Source organism: Ovis aries, chromosome 3 (assembly GCF_016772045.2).
Source record: "Ovis aries strain OAR_USU_Benz2616 breed Rambouillet chromosome 3, ARS-UI_Ramb_v3.0, whole genome shotgun sequence".
NCBI classification, from domain to species: Eukaryota; Metazoa; Chordata; class Mammalia; order Artiodactyla; family Bovidae; genus Ovis; species Ovis aries.
The window spans coordinates 22,462,035-22,486,619 of record NC_056056.1 but is presented as its reverse complement, the minus strand read 5'-3'; positions in this window follow the sequence as shown (position 1 = coordinate 22,486,619).

Genomic DNA, 24,585 nt, shown 5'->3' with positions numbered 1-24,585 from the left:
AGCGTTCTGTCACAACCTAGATGGAGGAATAGGGCAGGGGCAGGGGAAGTGGGAGGGAGGCTCTAGAGGGAGGGGACATATGTATACTTATGACTAACTCACAACACAACCATGTTAATCAGTTCAGTTCAGTCACTCACTCGTGTCTGACTCTTTGCGACCCCATGAACCACAGCATGCCAGGCCTCCCTGTCTATCACCAACTCCCGGAGTCCACCCAAACCCATGTCCATTGAGTCGGTGATACCATCCAACCATCTCATCCTCTGTCATCTCCTTCTCTTCTTGCCCTCAATCTTTCCCAGCATCAGGGTCTTTTCAAATGAGTCAGCTCTTTGCATCAGGTGGCCAAAGTATTGGAGTTTCAGCGTCAATATCAGTGCTTCCAATGAACAATTATCCTTCAATTAAAAATTAAAAATTCATTATAAAAAGAAAAAAAAAACTAACATTTACCTAGTGTACTATAATGGCAAATATTAGAAACATTGAGAAACAAGTGTTTTTTTTTTCCTTGACTTGTAATAAAGTTATCAAAGGTAGTTTAAATTGTACTCTTGATTTAAAGTTGCATGATTTATGAAGTAAGCATGTTTTCTGTGATTTGACAAATTGTCATATCCCTTTCTAAGTTTGTATCAATTTCCACATCTTTATTCTTTGTGTTTTCTGTTGTGAAGTATAGATCGCCCTTGACTTACAACTTAGGTTGAAGACATGATATGTTGTAAATGCATTTAATGCAACTAACCCACTAAACAATGGCGCCCCACTCTAGTACTCTTGCTTGGAAAATCCCATGGATGGAGGAGCCTGGTGGGTTGCAGTCCATGGCATCGCTAAGAGTTGGACATGACTGAGTGACTTCACTTTCACTTTTCAGTTTCATGCACTGGAGAAGGAAACGGCAACCCACTCCAGTGTTCTTGCCTGGAGAATCCCAGGGATGGGGGAGCCTGGTAGGCCATCTATGGGGTCACACAGAATCAGACACAACTGAAGTGACTTAGCAGCAGCAGCAGCAGCAACACATTAAACATCATAACTTAGCCTGCATGTGCTCAGTTACTTCAGTCACATCCAACTCTCTGTGACTCTATGGACTGCAATCCATCAGGCTCCTCTGTCCATGGGATTCTCCAGGCAAGAATACTGGAGTGGGTTGCCACGCCTTCCCCTGGAGGATTTTTCTGACCCAGGAATTGAACCCACATCTCTTACATATACTGTATTGGCCAGTGGGTTCTTTACAACTAGAGCCACTTGGAAAGTCCAACTTAGCCCTGCTGCTGCTGCTGCTGCTGCTGCTAAGTCGCTTCAGTCGTGTGGGACTCTGTGTGACCCCATAGATGGCAGCCCACCAGGCCCCCCTCCCTGGGATTCTCCAGGCAAGAACACTGGAGTGGGTTGCCATTTCCTTCTCCAGCGCATGAAAGTGAAAAGTGAAAGTGAAGTCGCTCAGTTGTGTCCGACTCTTAGTGACCCCATGGACTGTAGCCCACCAGGCTCCTCCATCCATGGGATTTTCCAGGCAAGAGTACTGAAGTGGGGTGCCATCGCCTTCTCCGAACTTAGCCCTAGCCTACTTAAATGAGCTCTGAACAGTTGCAATAGTCCACAGTTGGCCAAAATCAACTAACACAATACCTATTTTATAAAAATCATTGATATCTCATGTGAAGTACTGACTACTGTACTGAAAGTGAAAAACAGGATGCTTGTATTGGTACAGAATGGTTTCAGTGCATCAGTTGTTAACCCTTCTGATCTGTGGTTGACTGAGAGCTGTGTCTTGCAGCCACTGCTCTTTATCACAAGAGAGAAGCTAGCACACATTACTAGTTATGTATGGAACAATCCATGCACTGAAGAGATAGCAGTGAAGTTTGTACTTCATATAATTATTTCCAGTGACTATAATGTAGTAATTGAAATGTGAATTACTTTGGGAAGTAGTTTGGGAAGTCTGGTGTTATCTAACTAAATGACAGTAATTAGAATTCATGCATATCAGTACCATGCAAAGCAAGAACTGCTAATGCTACAAGTCTGTGAGTACTAGGTAGAAAAGAGCAAAGTGAAAAGAAAGAGCATGTCTTAGCTCAGGCAACTTTAACAAGCTACCATAGGCCAGATTCCTTAAATAACAGTTTCTTTCTTACAGTTCTGGAAGATGAAAGTCCTAGATTAGAATGCCGGAATTGCTGAGTTATCACCAGAACTCTCTTCCTGGTTTGTAGCATGACCATGTCACCACTTTTATTGTGTCCTCAGATGTTCAAGAATGAAAGCTCTGGTCTCATTATCCTTTTCAGTGAAGTATGTAAGTGAAGTGAAATTTACTCAGTCATGTACAACTCTTTGCAACCCCATGGACTTTACAGTCCTTGGAATTCTCCAGGCCAGAATACAATAATGGGTAGCCTTTCCCTTCTCCAGTGGATCCCCCCGACCCAGGGATCAAACCTGGGTCTCCTGCATTGAAGATGGATTTTTTACCAACTGAGTTATCAGGGAAGCCCCATTATCCTTTTCTAAGACACTAATCCAATCCTGGGAGCTCCACCCTATGACCTCATTTAAACATAATTATCTCCCAAATTTGGCTCTTCCAAATAGTATCATACTGGAGACTTGGCTCAGTGTATGAATTTTTTTGGTGGGGGGAGCACAATTCAGTCCATAACAGTGGAATCCATAGCAGACAGTGACAGAATGAGGATCAGGGAATTTCTTTGTTAGGAGGTGATTCTTGTGTGAAGTGTGGAAAGTCTGGAAAAGAACCCCTTGGTCTTTCAACCCTGTTTCTGCTGAATAGCCTTTAAGCTTCTGTGTTTATTTTATCTCACTGAAATTCACTTTCTTTGGCTGACTCATCTCACCTGTGATTCTCAGCTGAAATATTACTTCTGCAGAAAAATTATTCTTAACATTTATCTGATATTACACCCAGAGAATTGCTAAATAGTCTTATCACCTTGTTTTCCTTCATAGGTTGTATCACAATTGGTAGTTATGTTGTTTGTTTAGTTCTTTATGTCTATCCTTCTCATTAGAATGTAATTTACATGAGAACAAATCACTTATCTGCCTTATTTGAGAAGTTATCTCCAGCTGCTTTGAAAGGGCTTGCTGTATAAAGTGCACGCATGCCAAGTCACTTCAGGCATGTCCAACTGTTTATGTTCCTATGGACTATAGCCTGCCAGGCTCCTCTCTCCATGGGATTTTCTGGGCAATAATACTGAAGTGGGTTGCCATGTCCTCCTCCAAAGGAACTTCCTGACCCAGGGATTGAACTTAAATGTCCTTTGAGTTAAGAGATAACATTGTGGCTTATGCTGTTGTAGCATAAGGAGGAAGTCATGCATACATTTATCTTTAGACTATAAAGGTCAGTTTTCATTCCAATCTCAAAGAAAGTTAATGCCAAAGAATGCTCAAACAACCACATAATTGCTAGTGCAATTGCTTTACTAGCAAATTAATGCTCAAAATTCTCCAAGCCAAGCTTCAACAGTACATCAACCATGAATTTACAGATGTTCAAGCTGGATGCAGAAAAGGCAGAGGAACCAGAGATCAAATTGCCAACATCCATTGGATCAATGAAAAAGCAACAGAGTTCCAGAAAAACATCTAGTTTTGCATTATTGACTATGCCAAAGACTGTGAGGATCACAACAAACTGTGAAAAATTCTTTAAGAGATGGTAATACCAGACCACCTGACCTGCCTCTTGAGAAATCTGCATGCAAGTCAAGAAGAAACAGTTAGAACTGGACATGGAACAATAGACTGGTTTCAAATCCAGAAAGGAGTACCTCAAGGCTGTATATTGTCACCCTGCTTATTTAAATTATATGCAGAGTACATCATGAGAAATGCTAGACTGGATGAAGCACAAGCTAGAATCAAGATTGCCAGGAGAAATATCAGTAACCTCAGATATGCAGATGACACTACCCTTATGGCAGAAAGTGAAGAAGAACTAAAGAGACTCTTGATGAAAGTGAAAGAGGGGAGTGAAAAAGTTGGCTTAAAACTTAGCATTGAGAAAACAAAGATCATGGCATCTGGTCCCATCACTTCATGGCGAATAAATGGGGAAACAATGGAAACAGTGACAGACTTTATTTGGTGGGGGGGAGGGGTCAAAAATCACTGCAGTTGGTGACTGCAGCCATGAAATTAAAAGATGCTTGCTCCTTGGGAAAAAAGTTATGACCAACCTAGACAGCATATTAAAAAGCAGAGACATTACTTGCCAACAAAGGACCATCTAGCAAAACTATTGTTTTTCCGGTAGTCACATACGGATGTGAGAGTTGGACTATACAGAAAGCTGAGCGCTGAAGGATTAATGCTTTTGAACTGTGGTGTTGGAGGGGAATCTTGAGAGTCCCTTGGAGAGCAAGGAGTTCCAACCAGTCCATCCTAAAGGAAATCAGCCCTGAATATTTGTTGAAAGGACTGATGCTGAAGCTGAAACTCCAATACTTTGGCCACCTGTTGGGAAGAACTGACTCATTTGAAAAGCCCTTGATGCTGGGAAAGATTGAAGGTGGGAGGAGAAGGGAATAGCAGAAGAAGAGATGGTTGGATGGCCTCAATGACTCAATCGACATGAGTCTGAGTAAGCTCTAGGAGTTGGTGATGGACAGGGAGGCCTGGTGTACTGGAATCCATGGGGTCTCAAAGAGGTGGACACCACTGAGTGACTGAAATGACTGAACTAGTCTTGCCACATGTTGTGAAGAACTCACTCCTTAGAAAAGACCCTGATACTAGGAAGGATTTGAACGCAGGAGGAGAAGGTGATGCCAGAGGAAGAGATGGTTTGATGGCATCACCGACTCGATGGACATGAGTTTGAGTGAACTCCTGGAGTTGGTGATGGACAGGGAGGCCTGGTGTGATGCTATCCATGCGGTCACAAAGAGCTGGACATGACTGAGAGAGTGAACTGAACTGAAAAACAACTTGTTTGCCATTAAAACATAAAATGTAATTTTTGTAATAGTTTCTATGCTACCTAATATCACTCTCACTTTAAATAACTGAGTTGTCCTGCAATTAGTAGTATTTATACTTAGTCTCTTAACATGACTTTTCAGTTCTTATATTGCGACATACCTCCTTATAAACATTTTCTTTAAAAGACTTTTTCTTTAGCCTCAAAATTCTAAAAATATCCTTGCTTTTATCATCTTGAAAAAAGCATTTCAAAAGTTTTTCTAAAGACATCATTTTTCAACAGACTTCCTTGCACTAGAATACAAAGTTCCGTCCATACATATCCTGCTTTTAAGTAGTAAAGGGAAATCTTCATGTGATTATAAAATGAAGCATCTATATTTGTGTTTACATATATGTATGTGTGTCTGTGTTTAAAAATAATATATATATATACTTATATATATGTTTATCTGTATCTACCCTATGATCTAAAAATAGTATTGGAAATATCCATTTGCTTATCTGTAGATTTGTACAGTTTTTTTTTTTATGGAATAAAATAAAGATTACATACCCTAAAGATATAAAGTGCAGATTATATAACAAATAAATGATTAATATTGTATCTAGTTTTTTTTTAGTCAATGTACTTGTACCTATAATATTATTTTAACATATCTTATTAGAAATTTAGAGTAAGTTGAAACTCTTATTCTCATGTTATCTAAACCCAGTGTTTTTTAAATATGTAAAACTTAGTTTTTCTGTGAGAAAGTGACTTACATAAAGCTACACAATGAATTGTCATAACACTGATACTGAAATTATATTACCAGTGCTACTACTAATTTAAGAGCCATATGCTAATGAAAATTGAAAATACGAAAGCTGTAGTGGAATTCATAAGGTTCAAATATTACTTTAAGAAAGAAATAAACAATGAAATAATGAGAGAAATATCACAAAACCACAACAAAAATGTTATTTATTAAGTGCTTTTAAAATGATAAATAGCATTTTAGCTAATTTATATGTGTTATCACTGCATAATTGTCTAAACAAAACTGTGAGACTTACAACATTATCATATCCTTATATATAGAATAAAAATGAGTCAGAGAGCTAAGACAAATTGTCTGAGCTTGCATAGATAGTAATAGTAAAGTCCAAATGATGTGATTCTAGAACTATTAAAGGGCTTCCCATATAAGTTAGTGGTAAGGAATCTGCCTGCCAATGCAGGGGACACGGGTTCAATCTCTGAGTAAAGAAGATCTCCTGGAGAAGGAAATGACAGCCCACTTAGTGTTCTTGCCTGGGAAATCCCATGGAGCAAGGAGCCTAGTGTGCTATAGTCCATGGAGTAAAAAATGAGTTGGTCACGATGAAGAGACTAAACAACAAGAAGCACTAATAAAGTCTTAAAAGTGATATTTTTATTAACAATTTTTACTGAAGTATGAATAGGAAGGACTAGAGATCTCTTTAAGAAAATTGGAGATACCAAGGGAACATTTCATGCAAAGATGGGTACAATAAAGGACAGAAATGGCAACGATCAGACAGAAGCAGAAGAGAAGAACAAGTGGCAAGCGTACACAGAAGAACTATACAAAAAAGAACTTAATGACTCATGTACCCAGGATCGTGTGGTCACTTACCTAAAGCCAGACATCCTGGAGTGTGAAGTCAAGTGGGACTTAGGAAGCATTACAACAAACAAAGCTAGACGAGGTGACAGAATTTCAGCTGAGCTATTTAAAATCCTAAAATATGATGCTGTTAAAATGCTGCACTCAGTTAAATTCATTTCACTTCACTCACTCAGTCATGTCTGACTCTTTGCAACCCCATGGACTGCAGCACAACAGGCCTCTCTGTCCATCACCAACTCCTGGAGTTTACTCAAACTCATGTCCATTCAGTCGGTGATGCCATCCAACCATCTCATCCTCTGTTGTCCTCTTCTCCTCCTGCCTTCAATCTTTCCCAGCATCAGGGTCATTTCAAATGAGTCAGTTCTTCCCATCAGGTGGCCAAAGTATTGGAGTTTCAGCTTCAGCATCAGTCCTTTCAATGAATATTCAGTGCTGATTTCCTTTAGGATGGACTGGATGAATCTCCTTGTTCTCCAAGGGACTCTCAAGATTCCCCTCCAACACCACAGTGTAAAAAACATTAATCCTTCAGCGCTCAGCTTTCTGTATAGTCCAACTCTCACATCCATATATGAATACTGGAAAAACAATAGCTTTGGCTAGATGGACCTCTGTTGGCAAAGTAATGGCTCTGCTTTTTAATATGCTGTCTAGGTTGGTCATAACTTTTCTTCCAAGAAGCAAGCATCTTTTAATTTCATGGCTGCAGTCACCAACTGCAGTGACTTTTGACCCCCCAAAATAAAGTCTATCAATGTTTCCACTTTTTCCCCATCTATTTGCCATGAAATCATGGGACCAGATGCCATGATCTTTGTTTACTGAAAGTTTAGTTTTAAGCCAACTTTTTCACTCTCCGCTTTCACTTTCATCAAGAGTCTCTTTAGTTCTTCTTCACTTTCTGCCATAAGGGTAGTGTCATCTGCATATCTGAGGTTACTGATCTTTCTCCTAGCAATCTTGATTCTAACTTTTGCTTCTTGAAAACTCATCAATGTCCACTGGACTGGAAAAGGTCCATTTTCATTCTAATCCCAAAGAAGGTCAATGTCGAAGAATGTTCAAACTATCATATAACTCTGCTCATTTCACATGCTAGCAAGGTAATGCTCAAAATTCATCAAGCTAGATGTCAGCAGTATGTGAACCAACAACTTCCAGATGTACAAGTTGGATTTAGAAAGGCGGAGGAACCAGAGATCAATTTGCAAACATCCATTGGATCATAGAAAAAGCAAGGGGATTAAGAAAAGAAAATCTAATTCTTCTTCATTGAATATATGAAAGCCTTTGACTGTGTTGTTCAGTTCGTAAGTAGCGTCCGACTCTTTGTGACCCCATGTGTGGATCACAACAAACTATGGAAAATTCTTAAAGAGATAGGAGTACCATACCATCTTTCCTGTCTCCTGAGAAGCCTGTATATAGGACAAAAAGTAACAGAACTGTAAATGCAACAATGGACTGGTTCAAAATTGGAAAATAAGTATGTCAAGACTATATATTCTCACCCTGCTTATTTAACTTATATGGAGTGTACATCATGCGAAATGCCAGGCTATGTGAATCACAAACTGGAATCAAGTTTGATGGGAGAAATATCAACAATCTCATATATGCTGATGATTCCACTCTAATCACAGAAAGAAAATAACTAAAGGGCCTGTTGAAGAGAGTGAAAGAGAAGAGGGAATGAGCTGGCTTAGAAGTCAATACTCAAAACACTAAGATCATGACATCCAAATCTATCACTTCATTGCAAACAGACACAGAAAGAAAAAATGGAAATGGTGATTGATAGGTTTTATTTTTTTGGTCTCCTAAATCACTCTGGACATTGACTACAGCCATTAAGTTAAAAGACACTTGCTCTGTGGAAGAAAAGGTATGATGAATCTAGATAGCATATTAAAAAGTAGAGACATCACTTTGCCAACAAAATTCCATCTAGTCAAAGCTATGCTTTTTCCAGTAGTCATTAATGGATATTAGAGTTGGACCATAAAGAATGTTGAGTGCTGAAGAATTGATGCTTTTGAGTTGTGGTGTAGAAGTCTTGAGAGTCCCTTGGACTGCAAGGAGATCCAACCAGTCCATCCTAAAGAAATCAACCCTGAATCCTCATTGGAAGGATGGATGCTGAAGCTCCAATAATTTGGCTACTTTATGCAAAGAGCTGACTCATTTGAAAATACCCAGATGATGGAGAAGATTGAGGGCAAGAGGAGCAGGGGGCAGCAGAGGACGAGATGGTTTGATAGTATCAGTAATTCAATGGACATGAGTTTGAGGAGAATCTGGGAGATAGTGAAGGATAGGGAAACCTGTTGTGCTGCAGTTCACAGGGTCACAAAGAGTTGGACGCGACTTAGTGACTGAAAATCAACAACATGTAATATATTCATGAATTATAAATACATACAAAATCAGCAAGCTCATATAGTAGCCACAAGAGAAGTAGAAAATTACCAGCACTCTAGGGACTGTCCTTAGCCCCTTTATAAACTTTTTTTTTTTCCTCTCAAAAGGTACCCACTGTCCTAACTTCTAAGGATACAGGTTAGTTTTGCCTTTTTAAAATTTTTATGCTGAATCACACAGTCTTGGTTATAGAAGTTGCCTCAGTTATGCTTACATCTTGAGTCTGATGGTGAGGTGACTTGTAGGAAACTGATCAACACTTTCCCAGGTCTGGCTGCAGGTCTTAGGATAGATTGGGTGGTGGCTGTTCATGCGTGGGTTACTCGTACCTGGCTGTGCAAGAAGGAACTAGGAAAAAGACTCCTGCAAAGTGAAACAAGAATCCAGCCAGCCATAAAATCAAATTTCCCTTAGGAGGGTCAAAAGGAGCTTCTCATGAGTGGTAGCATTTCCATTTTACACTGTTGGCATCATTTCAGAGCTCTGTTTCCTTCAATTTGCAGTCTCCATGGAACAAGAGATATCCACTGCTCCCTCTCCTTTGCCTTGTAATAAGATGGTTCCTGACATAATTTACAAATTTTTTCTAAGTTTCACTAGTTGACCAATATCTTTTCACCTATATATTATAGTACCTTTAAATGAGACAAAGGACATGTCTTATTTTTTTTTTTTTTTGCAGATTACAGTGCTTGTTCATAATAAGAACTCAATAAATAATGGATTTATTGGAATTTTTGTGGCTTGAAATGAATTTCCTTAAATTGTGTTAAAGCCTGTGACTGTGTTATTGGTTAATATTTTTGTAGGATTTCTTAATATTATAAAAGGGAATATACTAAGACCCTGGGCTTCCCAAGTGGTTCAGTGGATAAAGAATCCACCTGCAATGCAGGAGACACAGGCGGATGCAAGTTTGATTCTGGGGTCAGGAAGATCCCGTGGAGGAGAGCATGGCAAATGACTCCAATATTCTTGCCTGGAAAATCTCATGGACAGAGGAGCATTGTGGGCTACAGTCCATAGAGTTGCAGAGTCAAACGTGACTAAAGCAACTGAACCTGCATGCATACATACTAAGATCTTCCTTAATAAATAAGATATAATAATTTTTATTCAATTTCTGTTCTTTGTCTCTGCCTTCCACAAATCAAATTTATTGGTAAAAGTATGGCTCATACGAAGTAAAAAGAATTTGCAGACATTCTTTTAAAATATGTTTATTTGATTAATTTAAATATATAAGGGTTCTTCCATTATAGTTTTATTTGGTATTTGCACTACAAATATAAGATTCACTAATAAATTTAAAATATGTAAAATAAAATATTTTAATAATAGAATGAGAATTCATGATCATCAAGGAGTACTTTTTAAATTTAATGACATATGATAAAGCAGGAAATTTTATTAAATATAAATAAATCAATAATAATCATTTAATAGGAAAATTTTCAGACATTTCAACCTCAGTGACTTTCTGATGGTCAAAAATGAGAATAATTGGAAACATAATTGTTAATATATAAATATAGTTTTTATATGTATAAATTTATATTTAATTTAATATATAAATATAATAAATTCATTTAATTAGTTCAATTAATTCAATATATAAATGTAATAATAAAATTATTCTGATAGATAGACACACTGTATCTAGAATCAGGAGTTATATTGGCATGAACTAAAAGTGGTAAGCATATTTACTTGGATTTATGTCTAAATAATCTATCCAGATTTTCTTGAGGCAACTTAATAAACTGCTAGGCTCACTTGTTCAGACTCAGAGAGTTTACAACAGGCACTGTGATTTCTAATGGAAATTTTGCTTTGTAAGTTATTTGGATAGTGATCCAAGCCTGCATGAGATTTCCAGAGCAATGGAAGACAGGCTAAAATGAAGGCAGTGGAGAGTCACGTACATCTCTTGTCTCCAGGCCAAGACTGTTCTGCTTTCAAAACTTTCACATTAATGGGAATCTTACTATGTTATTTCCTTCAGTAAAAATCAGTAGTCTCCATTCCACCTTCAGTTAATCAGTCAGTTCAGTCACTCAGTCGTGTCCGACTCTTTGCGACCCTACGGACTGCAGTACGCCAGGCCTCCCTGTCCATCACCAACTCCCGAAGGATGGGTGTCTTATCCTTTAGAGTTATTACTCATATTCACTAAATTAACACAGGTAACTCTTGTAGGAATAGTGTGCTTTAAAATGAGACGTTTGACTCCAGAATAAGTAAATGGAGTTTACTTAATTGTCTCAAGATAATTTGCATATGTTCAGATGTAAATTCAAGTAAATATATCTGCCACTTTTTAGTTCGTATAAATACAGCTTTTAGAGTTGAAGGTTTTATGACTATCTACCAAGTTTGTGATATAGGCTATATGGTTGTTGCATTTGTAATCATTATTTTTTAATTTTAGATTTATTTATTTTTATACCTGAAGGATAATTGCTTTACAGAATTGTGTTGGTTTCTTCCAAACATCAACATGAAGCAGCCATAGATATACATTACTTTTTACCATCACAAAGTCACATGGTTGAAATGTTTGAAAGATTTCATATATCATTGACTTCAGCACTTTTAATTAAATTTTTTTCATTGTCATACAAGTTGCTTAAATATACAAAAAAAATCGTGTCTGTAATATGTTTCCTCTTTGAACCTCAAAATACAAAACAAATATACTATATATTTAAAAAGAAGGTGAAGTAGAGACAAATGAGGAGGAATGAAGGGGTAAGGAGAAACACGAATTTTTCAAGTCACTACTGTTTGTAGCTGCTTTGCATAAATCACACAATTTTTCCAAGTTAAATATGATTATTTTCATTTTTGAAAATACATATCAATGTTTAGGAAAGATATTCAGTGTAATCCAGATGACATATCTATTAAGTGAATGAACTAGCATTTTAATACATATCTGTTCAATATAAATCCTACCTCCTTGCCAGGTGTATTTTCTTAATATCTTTGATAGGAGACATAAAAATAAACATTTATTTGAGGTTAGACATAGATAAAAGAATGATCAAATTAGATATGGAAGACATAATTGATATAACAAAGAGACTGGCTTCTGTTATTGCTTTTTTTTTTTTTAACACTGAAATCTTATTTCGGTTATCCATGGTTATCCATACATTAATTGGAGAAGGAAATGGCAACCCACTCCAGTGTTCTTGCCTGGAGAATCCCAGGGATAGGGGAACCTGGTGGGTTGTCGTCTATGGTGTCGACAGAGTTGGACACAACTGAAGTAATTTAGCAGCAGCCATACATTAAAATATTTCTTTTCAAATAAAAATCAATTTTCCTCTTTAAAATATGTCTTCTCTGGTGGAGAAAGCACTCATGTATTTCACAGAAATTCAATATTTTAATACTGTGTAAACTTAAGTGGGATAATTTATGTCCTTGGTGAGCAATTACTTCTTTCTTTTTTAACGGGGTAAATAATTACCTTTTGGTCTACCTCACTGATTTGTTATGTTGGACTCATGAGGTAATGCTTATGAAAGCACTCTAAAGAATCTAAAGTATTGAATGCCTGCAAGAGCTATTTAATGCTATTTAACGAACAATTAGACCACAAGTCCCTTCAAAGAAAAGGATATAGTATTTTAATTTATTTATTTACTTTGAGGACTCTTTAGCAGACAAAAATTGACTAGTGCAGTGAACTTATTTCAGAGGAATTAATTGAATGAAATTTGAGCTAACCTGTACACATAATATATCAGCTTAGGAAGAATATTAAAGTATCTTATTTATCTGTAATCCCCACAGCCACCTTGTAAGGTGGTTAATATTTGTTATTTGAAATATATAAGGAGAGAGTGACTGAGAGCATCTGCCCACATTATTATTATTTACACATCAACTCAAAGCATATAGCGATTTGCTCACAAAAGAAAGGAAAACATCAACACTTCTGTATACAATAAAACATCCTGGAAAAGAACATCGATTCTCTAGCCAACCAACAGGAGACTGCCAGGATGACTTCTTATATCTGGTCCTCTGGCTATAGCCAGAGAACCCAGGTGCAGAGCAACCTTTGGCAAAATCAGGGATTACTTTCTGGCAGTTGCAAGAGCCAACATGATATGACAGAGAGGATTCAAACCAAGTTTAGAAAATGTCACTTTAGATGGTATTGGAGTGATATGAAAACAGAGAGAAGCAGTTAAACATTGAAGTGAAGGGATTTAGAAGGACATTTCCTCAGGCAATTTTCATTTCAAACACTTTTTCTTAGCATTTTAGATAGTATGGTATATTTACTGAATCCTCTATAGTGTAAAGATGATCGAGGCATACAGGGAGTCTTTTAGCCATTTAAATTCTAATTGGTTTAGAGCACAACTCAAAAATAGTACAGTGTAGTTAGGCAAATCTGGAGCTCAATAGCCAGTTACTGTTTTTACAGATATAAAACTGGGTGATATTATTGAGAAAGAGTATGTGTCACTCAACTCAAGGACATTTTCTCATTTGGACATGAATAGTCAAATCATTTTCATTTGTCACTTGTAGTTTGAGGAGGCTTTAATGTGAAATAAATGCCATTGATTCAGATGAATGGAGGCCATGATAAAGATTACAATTCTAACCACTAAAACTTTCAATATCATGTAAATATATCCTTGATTTCTATTTAGGAAAGTGAGTGTTAGTCACTCAGTTGTGTCCAACTCTTTGTGGCCCCAGGGACTATAGCCTCTCCAGGCTCCTCTGTCCATGGAATTTTCCAGGCAAGAATATGGGAGTGGGTTGCCATTCCCTTCTCTAGGAGATCTTCCCAACCCAGCGATCAAACCCAGTATTCTAAATTGCAGGCAGATTCTTTACCATCTGAGCCACAAAGGAAGTCCCTGAATTTCTGGTAATTGTGATTTCAAAGGTAAATAAGTATGTCTTTAGAAGGAAAAGTTAAATGTTGGAAAAATGACAGAAATCTAGGAAAGACATATTCTCTGCTCCAAATTCCTTTTGTAAAAATAACTGCTCATGCTCATCAGTGGCTCTTCTTCAGTAAAACTTGAGTAAATGTACAAAGATTTATGCTGAAAGCTATTATTCATTGTTATTATAATTTGAATAAGCTAACACTTCATTTTCCTAGTTTGTGCATACTCAGTTGTTCAGTCAGGTCCCCATCTTTGTGACCCCATGGACTGTAGCCCACAAAGCTCCTTTTGTCCATGGGGTTTCCCAGGCAAGAATCCTGAAATGTATTGTCATTTCCTACTTCAGGGGATCTTCGCTACCCAGGGACTGAACCCACCTCTCTTGCATTGACAGGAGGATTCTTTACTACTGAGCCACCTGGGAAGCCTATTTTCCTAATAAATATTTTTAAATAATAAATAATGATGTATGATTTGTAAACTATGCTAAAAATGACATTTAGCTTTTCTTACATGGTAAACACTTTGCATTAATTTTCACTAATTTGCAAAATGGCTCTCCCGGCAACCACAAAAAAAGACCACAATCTCTTTGAAGGTGTCCCTGTGAAGAAGGGGAGTTTATTTCTCCGTCTTTTTTGGATTTGGCCATGTTTCTTAATTGGCCAAGAGGATATTAGCATCCCCAGTGAAAGGACATTTTTAAATGCACTTGCACATTAGGGCTGGCCTTCTCCTGCTTCTGGAAACTTTTCCTTCATCATGTATGTAAACCTGAGCTAACTTCCTGGAAGGTCCAGCTTCACCAAAGAGCCTAGTTGAGGGCAGACCTGTATGAGGCCATTCTAGACCTTCCAAGCCCAGAAAAGCCAACTCAGACCAGTGGAACTATCTGATTAAGAGCTAATCAAATGGTGTTTCAAGCCATTAACTTATGGGGTGATTTGCTTTGCAACACTAGTCATTGATAAAAGCCTTTTATCTAAATTAAGACTCATCCTTGGACTTCCTTGGTGGCTCAGTGGTAAAGAAGCCACTTGCCAATACAGAGAACATGTGTTTGATCCCAGGTCCAAGAAGATCCCACATGCCATGGGACAACTAAGCCTGTGCTCCACAAGCACTGAGCCTCTGCTCTAGAGCCTGGGAGCCACAACAAATGAAGCCCACATACCCGAGAGCCCATGCTCCATGAGAAGAGAAGCCACTACAAAGAGAAACCTGCACAGCACAACCAGAGCAGCCCCCGCTCGCTGCAACCAGAGAAAGCTTGCACAAAGCTACAATGACCCAGCACAGTCTTAAACAAACAAACAAACAAACAAAAAACCCACATACATAAACTCTCCTAAAGTATCAGAAGAAACAACTGAATTTCATGTTGTTGAAGTGACATGATCAATGTGGGAACACTTTCACTTAAAATCATCTCTGTTTCCATCCATACATTTTGATTTGTCCTTTACACATCATTGACGACAATATGGCCCATGCAGTGGTCTGAACCCCAAAGCGAGTTCAGCCTTTGTGACATTTTCCCTTACTCACATCTGGAGCTCTCTCATTCTACTTGAAGGCCCATAGAACAATGAAAAGAGCAGTGTGGAGAGGGGAAATTACTGTAATTAATGATGCACAATAATACAAGCACTATAAATGAAATCATACTCAATATGTTATTGCTAAAATCTTGTGAATTGAAACAAGTACTTTTAGAGCTCACTATAATTTGTATTTAGTCTAAAATGCTTTTTTTGAACACTCAAAATTGATCCTGGAATGATGCATTGTGCAAAATGGAAAATACAATTGACTTCTAGAGATGTTTAAAAGCAAAATAAAAATAAAGGGATGTATCATTCTTAGATATTGAAGTAAGCAGTCAGTGGCTGTATTCCTCTGCTGTCCTGCTGGGCAGTAAGTGAAGTTCAAACTTAGAACTGACAGACATTTATTGTTCTTATTGACTGTAGTCTAATGTTATATTTATTAATTCACAAGCTCATGGCACAGCAGAGATCTAAATGTTGAGTAATTTTGGTAACAATATATGGCTATAGATAAGCATATTACCAGATGTCTGAACAGTTTCATCACTAACTCATACAGTTTATGAGCTCTTGGGCTGTCATTTAGATTTTCTGAATATCAGATTTATTATTGGTGCTTGACACACACATCATGGGTCTTTAAAACCGTAAGTACCAAGACATTTGTACTTTGTTTTATTAAAAATATAGGTCTTATGTCAAGTCTATCAGTATCATAATAACCCAGACTTAGTTGCCTCACAACGTTCCTTAGATTCGTCAGAGATTTTTCAAGCTAATGGATTATGTAGCTATTTTGTTTTGCACCTCCTTCATCACCAATGTCCTTTTGTGTCCACAGTTCTGCATTCTACAGATGCTTTTTATTACATGGCCGCTGCTAACACATGCACACCAAACTCAGAGAGGGGAAACCCCTTTTTCTAGTAGTCAGTATCATGGCTGAAAACATGAAATAGACATGCACATCAAAGAATTGATTTCTCGAAACAGTTACTCTTAAGACCTAACTTGGCTTTCAGGATCACACAATTTCTTGCTCTTTATCTTTTGACCCAAGTTAGTGTGAACAGTTTGAAAAGTCCTACGTCCAGGGACAATCCTAGCATCTCCACATTGCCAAGAAGGCATGTAGGCTCTGTAGATATATAGGTCACAGAAAGAGAGAAACCATCTTTCTCAAATCCTGCTTCAGTACCAACCTCTTTATAGACTGAGAGTTGAAATCCTGTTGCTTGGAAAATCTCACCATGTTTCAAGGGCACATGTCAGGATCAATCCCAGATGGAGAGGCAGTTTCAACCTGTGGTAGTACATTTCCTACAGTTGAGTCTTCTTGTCTAAGGCATGTGCAACAGCAAAGCCCAGTTCATACAATGTGGTGACAAGCACAGTGCATTTCCTTCTTAGAGTCTGACCTCTCATATACGTAAAGATAGTGTCTCCCAGCAAATCTTATCTGAGAACAAGTGTTTGAGCAAGAACATACACACACACGCACACGCCATAGAAATGTGACACACACAGAAATTCCTAATGTAAGCAATCAGTCTTTAGTGTTTGGAACATCTTCATCATTGTTGTTAAAAACAATTCATCTGCCTCTCTTTGATATTAAAGTTTTTATGTAAAAGTGGTAAGAAAAATTAAGGCCGTACTGCCTGGGCCTTGATTCTATAAGCTTGACTCTATAATATTAGCTGTATGAATTTGGATGTGTACTTCAATTTTCTATGCCTCACCATGTAACTCAAAGGTTTGGTGTGGGGGATAAATAAAATAATGCATTCAAAATGCTAAGTATAAATGCCTTACATTTAGCAATCAATAACTTTTGTATAAAGTAAAATAATGACAAATTCACATTTTAAAAATTAAATATACTTAACATGAAAACAGTATTAATTAAATTAATTAGTAATTCAGTTATGGGTATTTAGTCAACACTTCCTATGGTCTATATAAACAAAATTGCTTTCCTTATTTTTTGATGACAGTTATAATTTGACTGTGAGAATGCCCAATGTTTTCTTCTCATTTTGTATTTCCTCAAGGTAAACTATAAAAACAAAAATATGTTTTAAAAAGTTTACTTCTTGTGGAACATTTATATAATGAAATATTACTCAACCATAAAAAGAAACACACTTGAGTTAGTTGCAGTGAGGTAAATGAACCTAAAGCCTCTTATACAGAGTGAAGTATTAGTAAGTCAGACAAAGATAAGCATATATTAGCACATACATATGAAATCTAGAAAAATGCTCCTGATGAACCTAGTAGAAAACAGACTTGTGGACACAATGGGGAAAAGTGAGCGTGGGATGAATTGAGAAAGTGCCATTGACATATATACACTGTCATGTATAAAATAGATAGTTAGTGGGAAATTGCAAAATAACAGGGAGCCCAGCTTGGCGCTCTGTGATGACCTAAAGGGGTGGATTAGAGGGAGGGGAGGGTGGCTCAGGAGGGAAGGGATATATATAAAAATATGACTGATTCACATTGTTGTATGGCAGAAACCAACACAAAATTGTAAAACAATTTTCCACAAATTAAAAAATAAAAGAAATTTTAAAACAAAGCAGAAAATGTATACTCTGTAAAATCACTGAGTAGTTTGTCTTCCAGTTTCTTGCACTTTAATAATACTTGATTACTTTCCTTATAAACATGTTCTTACTATTGCTGGCTGCAGGTTCTAGAATAGATGTGGCCAAGTCACTTGTCTATACAATTTTAAGCTAAGTTTATATTTCAAAGGTTTAATGGCTTAGGAGGTTAGAAGGTGCCAAGAGAAAGCTATCGTTTTCCAGATTGCAGGTTGGAGGTGGTATATTAGGTGTATGAAAAAAAAAAAAAAAGATCTGACCCAAAATTACATAAATGTTATAGGGAAACAATAACATAATATATGGTTTTAAAAAATATCATTATACTCTTCAACTGTATTTTCAGAACACATTCAAAATAAAGCTTTATAAATGTGTTATGGTAACATAGCCAGATATTTATTAACTCTAAGGTTTGATTACTGATTGTGTGGCCTACATTCTTATAAATCAGTTTGACAATTACACAACAGATATTAAACACAGCGTTATGTAAACAGGAATCTGTGTCTCAGTGACTCCAGCTGCCATTTCACCTGAATGTATGTGTGTGTGCTGTCACTTTAATTGTGTCTGACTCTTTGCAACCCTATGGACCGAGCCCTCCTGGCTCCTCTCTCCTTACCACTGGCACCACGTGGGAAGCCCTATGCACCTGGATAATAAAGCATAAATCAGAATAGAATATATAGACTAACAATTCTGACCAAATAATAACAAGGTATAGAGTATATGCCTTTAGTATTTTCTTTCCAAAAACTACAAAATGGTAATGGAATTTTAATAAGTAAATTGATGGGTGTGGGGGAGGCTAGAAGTAGATGGATGACAGGTAATTAGTAAGTGGCTTAGAAGGCTGGGGGAAGCTGAATCCCAAGCTGGAAGTGAGAACATAGAGAAGCAATTCTACGTGCATCACAGGATCCCCCAAAGGTTCAAGATTGTTGGCATCAGTTAGCTCTGAAAGTAGAAGCATAAGGATGTACTAAAAATTAAAAACAAAACAAAACTAAACTAAAAGACTGTTAAAATGGAGTCTTACTCCATCTTATATCCCTTCCACCACTTCCTATGAATGAGCAACTACATTTTCGTGATGACAGAAGACAGAATGTTGATCCTTTGGAAAAAGTTTTTTAAAGGTATAATACTGAAGAAGGTGATATCATTCCAGAAACCTGGTGATAAAGTAAAAGCTTATATGTTGTGTAAAGAATTTGAGTTCTCTTAAAAACAGATCCATAGATGAGGCTTTGACAAAGGTTTCTGTGAGGAAACCCTTGAGGAGCTCATGTGTTAGTAAAGATCACAGAAGAAAAACAATCCTGTACATTTAGAAGATCTAATTTGCTTTTAGATGTCTCATCTTAAATATAAGGGGATAGACTCAAATAGTTAGGCTCTGATAGAAATAGCAGAAAACAAACAAACCAAAAAGGTAGAAAGAGAGACCATTCAGAAAAAGAAAATTTTAAAAATGCAGTTGCCTTGAAATAAGGGCAGATTGTTTTAAAACACTCAGATAACAAGAAATGATTGTTGGAAATTAAGATTATATAACAGACATGAAAAACTCAAGAACCACCAGTCTCTTCTGAAGCCAGTGAGAAGGTTCCAGGCAAAAGATAAAATTTATAGAACACATTACGGGTTTGAATGTATAGAGAAAGGATTTACATAATAGGAGGAGGATTTAAAGTGACAATGTCAGAAGTGCTAAGGCTAAGTCAATAACAAAAATATTAGAAAATGTTATTCCAACTGAGAATCATCATAAAAATTATGATTAAATGCACAACTTGATGTTGGTCCTAGAGTCCTTGAATTCAAACACCAATCTACTGTTTTCTACCTGTGTGACCTTAGAGAATTTATTGAGATTTAGTTTCTTCACTGTAAAGTGGACATAATAGTAGCTCATTATGTACTAGCTCATAGTATTTTTGTGAATACAAAGTAAGTATATATACAGTTATTAAAAGCTCTAAGGGGAAAACTAATAACTAATAACATTTTGAGGAAACACAATAATCAAAATATAATATGTTTAATATTCAAACTGCTAACACCATCTTGTTTTAGCAAGAATTATAGCTATAGATAGTATATTCAAAAGCAGAGACATTACTTTGCCGACTAAGATCCATCTAGTCAAGGCTATGGTTTTTCCAGTGGTCATGTATGGATGAGAGTTGGACTGTGAAGAAGGCTGAGTGCCGAAGAATTGATGCTTTTGAACTGTGGTGTTGGAGAAGACTCTTGAGAGTCCCTTGGACTGTAAGGAGATCCAACAAGCCTATTTTGAAGGAGATCAGCCCTGGGATTTCTTTGGAGGGAATGATGCTAAAGCTGAAACTCCAGTACTTTGGCCACCTCATGCAAAGAGTTGACTCATTGGCAAAGACTCTGATGCTGGGAGGGATTGGGGACAAGAGGAGAAGGGGACAACAGAGGATGAGATGGCTGGATGGCATCACTGACTCGATGGACGTGAGTCTGAGTGAACTCCAGGAGTTGGTGACGGACAGAGGGGCCTGGCGTGCTGCGATTCATGGGGTCGCAAAGAGTCGGACACGACTGAGCGACTGAACTGAACTAGAAGATGGAGTGTGTGTGTTTGTGTGTGTGTGTGTGTGTGTGAGAGAGAGAGAGAGAATTATGAGAATGAGTGTGTCAAGGGAGTAAAGGAAAGTTAAATTCTCATTTAGGAAGTCAATAGATAAAGGCTAATACTGAAAAATCAATAAGTGGTTACATAAGCATAGTATTTATCAATATGAACGTAAACACTACAGAATTAGCTAAAACAGTTTTAAGTATTTGCCTCTGTAGAGACGTGAATGGTTAGGACCTGCAGATGTTTTCATAATCAGCCTTGCTGAACTAATTGGCTCTTTAAACTTCTTGCATGCATTACTTTGATGAAAAATTAAACTAGCTTTAATTTTTTTTTAAAAAGCAATATTGGTGTAAATAAATGCCTACATTCTCATGCTTTCCGATATCTCTATGTCTTTGCACACGGTTTTGTTTCACCTGTACTGTCCAATTTCTTGATTTTTTTCTGGCCTTTTTCAGCAGTAAACCTGGGTCAACTCCCATTCTGGCCCAGAAAATCATTACTGAACCACCCATGCAGATTTGATAGCTCTTTTATTTGCTTCTTGACTGCACCTTGAGCTTTCCTCCTTAGTGTGCTGCATTGAAATATCAATTATGTGCCTGCCTTCATTTCTAGGCTGGATGCTCATAGGAAAAACTGTTTCTTAATTGTCTCTATATTTTAGACCTCAACACAGAGTAGAGCCAAGTACCTAATAATTGTTTCTTAAGTGAACTCAAGTAAATCCTATGGATTGAAGTTCTAAGAAATGTATAGTGCCCAATAAAGGCATGTCCTTAGTATTTTCTGGTTGGTTTCTTATAGTGAGAAAGGGGGCCAAACCTGAGTTAACAGCCTATATGCCATGGGTTAGTTATAGTGTTTGTTTGTATTAAGTATGCCAGTAGTTTCAGTAGTATGCAGTGCTACTAATCATAGAATCTCTGATAACTGGTCCACATTAAACTTTCTCCTCACTCCCACCTGCTTCTACACATAAACGCACAATCTACATGGTTACAGTGAATGTTAATATGTCATCTTCATGGCACAATATTGCTTAGTTGAGTGGTCCATAGATGGGAATATAACTAATTCTGGGGCAATTGGAATTTATCTTTCGAATTTTGGAACTGAATCTGAGGAAGGGAATTAAATCTCTAGGTGTGTCTGAAGCTACATCATGTAAAATTCAGAAATTTCAATCAGTCATGTTTTTGACTACCTGAACTAAAAGAGTGGGGGAATTCAACCTACAGATAGAAAGTAAAGAACAAAGCAAATGCATACAGCAAAAAAAAAAAAAAAAAAAAAACCCAGAGACCTGAGGGTATTAAGTTTCTGTTTTCCATTTATTCCTAAGGCTATCTTCTTATTACTGGATTTCTTTAGACTCCTTGCTGTGAGTCCTTACTTAAGTTATTTTGTATTTCGTTCCTGTGATTTACAAATACCACTTACCGACACAAAAATAATAGATAAAAGAATTACACATGGAAGTTGGGGGAAACACCATCATATAAATTGGGCTAGCAATTTAGAGATTTGGAAGATGGCTTATTAAAATAATTAACCATATGTTGAGTCCAGAGAGTATTTCTATGCTATTTTTTGGTCTTTATCTTCCACCTTCTAAAATTTCAGTAGAATATTTTTAATATATATAACTTTGTCTAAGTTGTAATAAAAACAGTTATGGATGAACTGGCTCTAAAATTTTAATTGAGTATTAAAATTTGGATTGGATCTTCTTTATCCAAATCTATGATGATATTGACAGTGATGGTAACTAGAAGGAAAAAATATGACCCACTGAGGGGGGAAAAATAAATCACAACATTGGAGGCATACTGTGGTGGCCCTCAGAACTCTGAGCACTGTTCAAACATACCTGAGGGAAAATGGGAGATGACTAAATTTTTTACAATCTATTAAGTAGGGATTATGGCTATTAAAGTGTGATTACTTTAATCTTAGGATAGTGAGAACTGATTTGCTTCAATCTAATAAGTATTAAAAATATTTAAAAAGTTTGCAGAGTATGTATGTATTGCAGAGACGCTACTCAGGAAATAATAGTTAGAAATATGAGATCAATAGTAGCAATAGCAAAGCTACCAATGAGAGAGAATCAGAATATTTAAAATAAAAACTGAGAAAAACCACCAGAAAATTGCTTAATTTTCTTCTCCAGAAGAAAAGAGAGGCACAGCCAGTAAAGGGTCTGCCTGCAGTGCAGGAGACCCAGGTTTGATTTCTAGATTGGGAAGATCCTGTGGAGAAGGAAATGGCAATCCACTCCAGTACTGTTGCCTGGAAACTCCCATGAATGGAGGAACCTGACAGGCTACAGTCCATAGAGTCTCAAAGAGTCAGATGTGACTGAGCAACTTCCCTGCTTAATTTTCTGTTGTCGTGTAACAAATGACCACAAAGTTACTGGCATAAAACAACAGTGATTTATGATCTCACACTTTCAGTGGGTCAGGAGTCAGGGAGTCCTCGGTACAGGTCTCATAAAATGGAAAAAAATACCAGCTCACCTTTGGTTCTCATGTGGAGCTTGAGTTCTTCTAACCTCATTCAGCTTGTTGGTGGAATTCATTTCCTTGTGATGATAGGTCTGAGTTTTTTGTGTTTGTTGTTATAATGCTAATTTGCTAATCTCAGCAGCCTCATGGTCAGTGCACAGCATGGTACTTTTTTTTTGTTGTTGTTTTTGAGAGAGAGAGAGACTGTTTCAATCACCTATCATAAAATTCAGCCTCCTTGTACTGAAGAAAAGTGAGCAAGGGGTGGAATGATTGTTCAGAAATATTATACAGCAGAGAAATACATATAGAAACTTGAAGGCTAAAGAAAACTGTGTTTGTGTTTGGGGCAATGCAATAAAGAGTTCTTTTTTTTTTTTACATTAAATTTCAGATAATGAAGAATGTGTTTGCAGCAATGCAATAAACAAGAGTTCAGCTTTTCTTCCATTAGGATTGAGATGGGTAATACACATCCAAAAAGAAATGTCAAACACATGAGTTTTGAGGGTGGATAGATCACACATATAGGAATGCAGATTTCAATGGTGTAATTATTGTGCTTCAAAACTTGCAGATCGTCCAGGGAGAGCATGTAGAATGAAAAGAAAATAAGCAGCTAAAGATAGCATCTTAGGGATCAGTAACATTCAGAGGTTGCACAAAAGACAAGTCAAGAACAAAAGAGAGCCATAAGAAGCCGAGATAGAAGTAAAATCTATACATTATGGTATTACAGGATCCCAGAGAAGACAGGTGTTAAAAAAAAGAGTTGTAATAGAAAAGGAAGAAATGAAGAACCCCAGAGTAGGTAGGAGGAAAGAAATCTTAAAAATTAGGGCAGAAATAAATGCAAAAGAAACAAAAGAGACCATAGCAAAAATCAACAAACCCCAAAGCTGGTTCTTTGAGAGGATAAATAAAACTGACAAACCATTAGCCAGACTCATCAAGAAACAAAGGGAGAAAAATCAAATCAATACAATTAGAAATGAAAATGGAAAGATCACAACAGACAACACAGAAATACAAAAAATCACAAGAGACTACTGTCAGCAATTATATGCCAATAAGATGGACAACTTGGAAGAAATGGACAAATTCTTAGAAAAGTACAGCTTTCCAAAACAGAACCAAGAAGAAACAGAAAATCTTAACAGACCCATCACAAGCACAGAAATTGAAACTGTAATCAGAAATCTTCCAGCAAACAAAAGTCCAGGTCCAGACGGCTTCACAGCTGAATTCTACCAACAATTTAGAGAAGAAATAACACCTATCCTACTCAAACTCGTCCAGAAAATTGCAGAGGAAGGTAAAC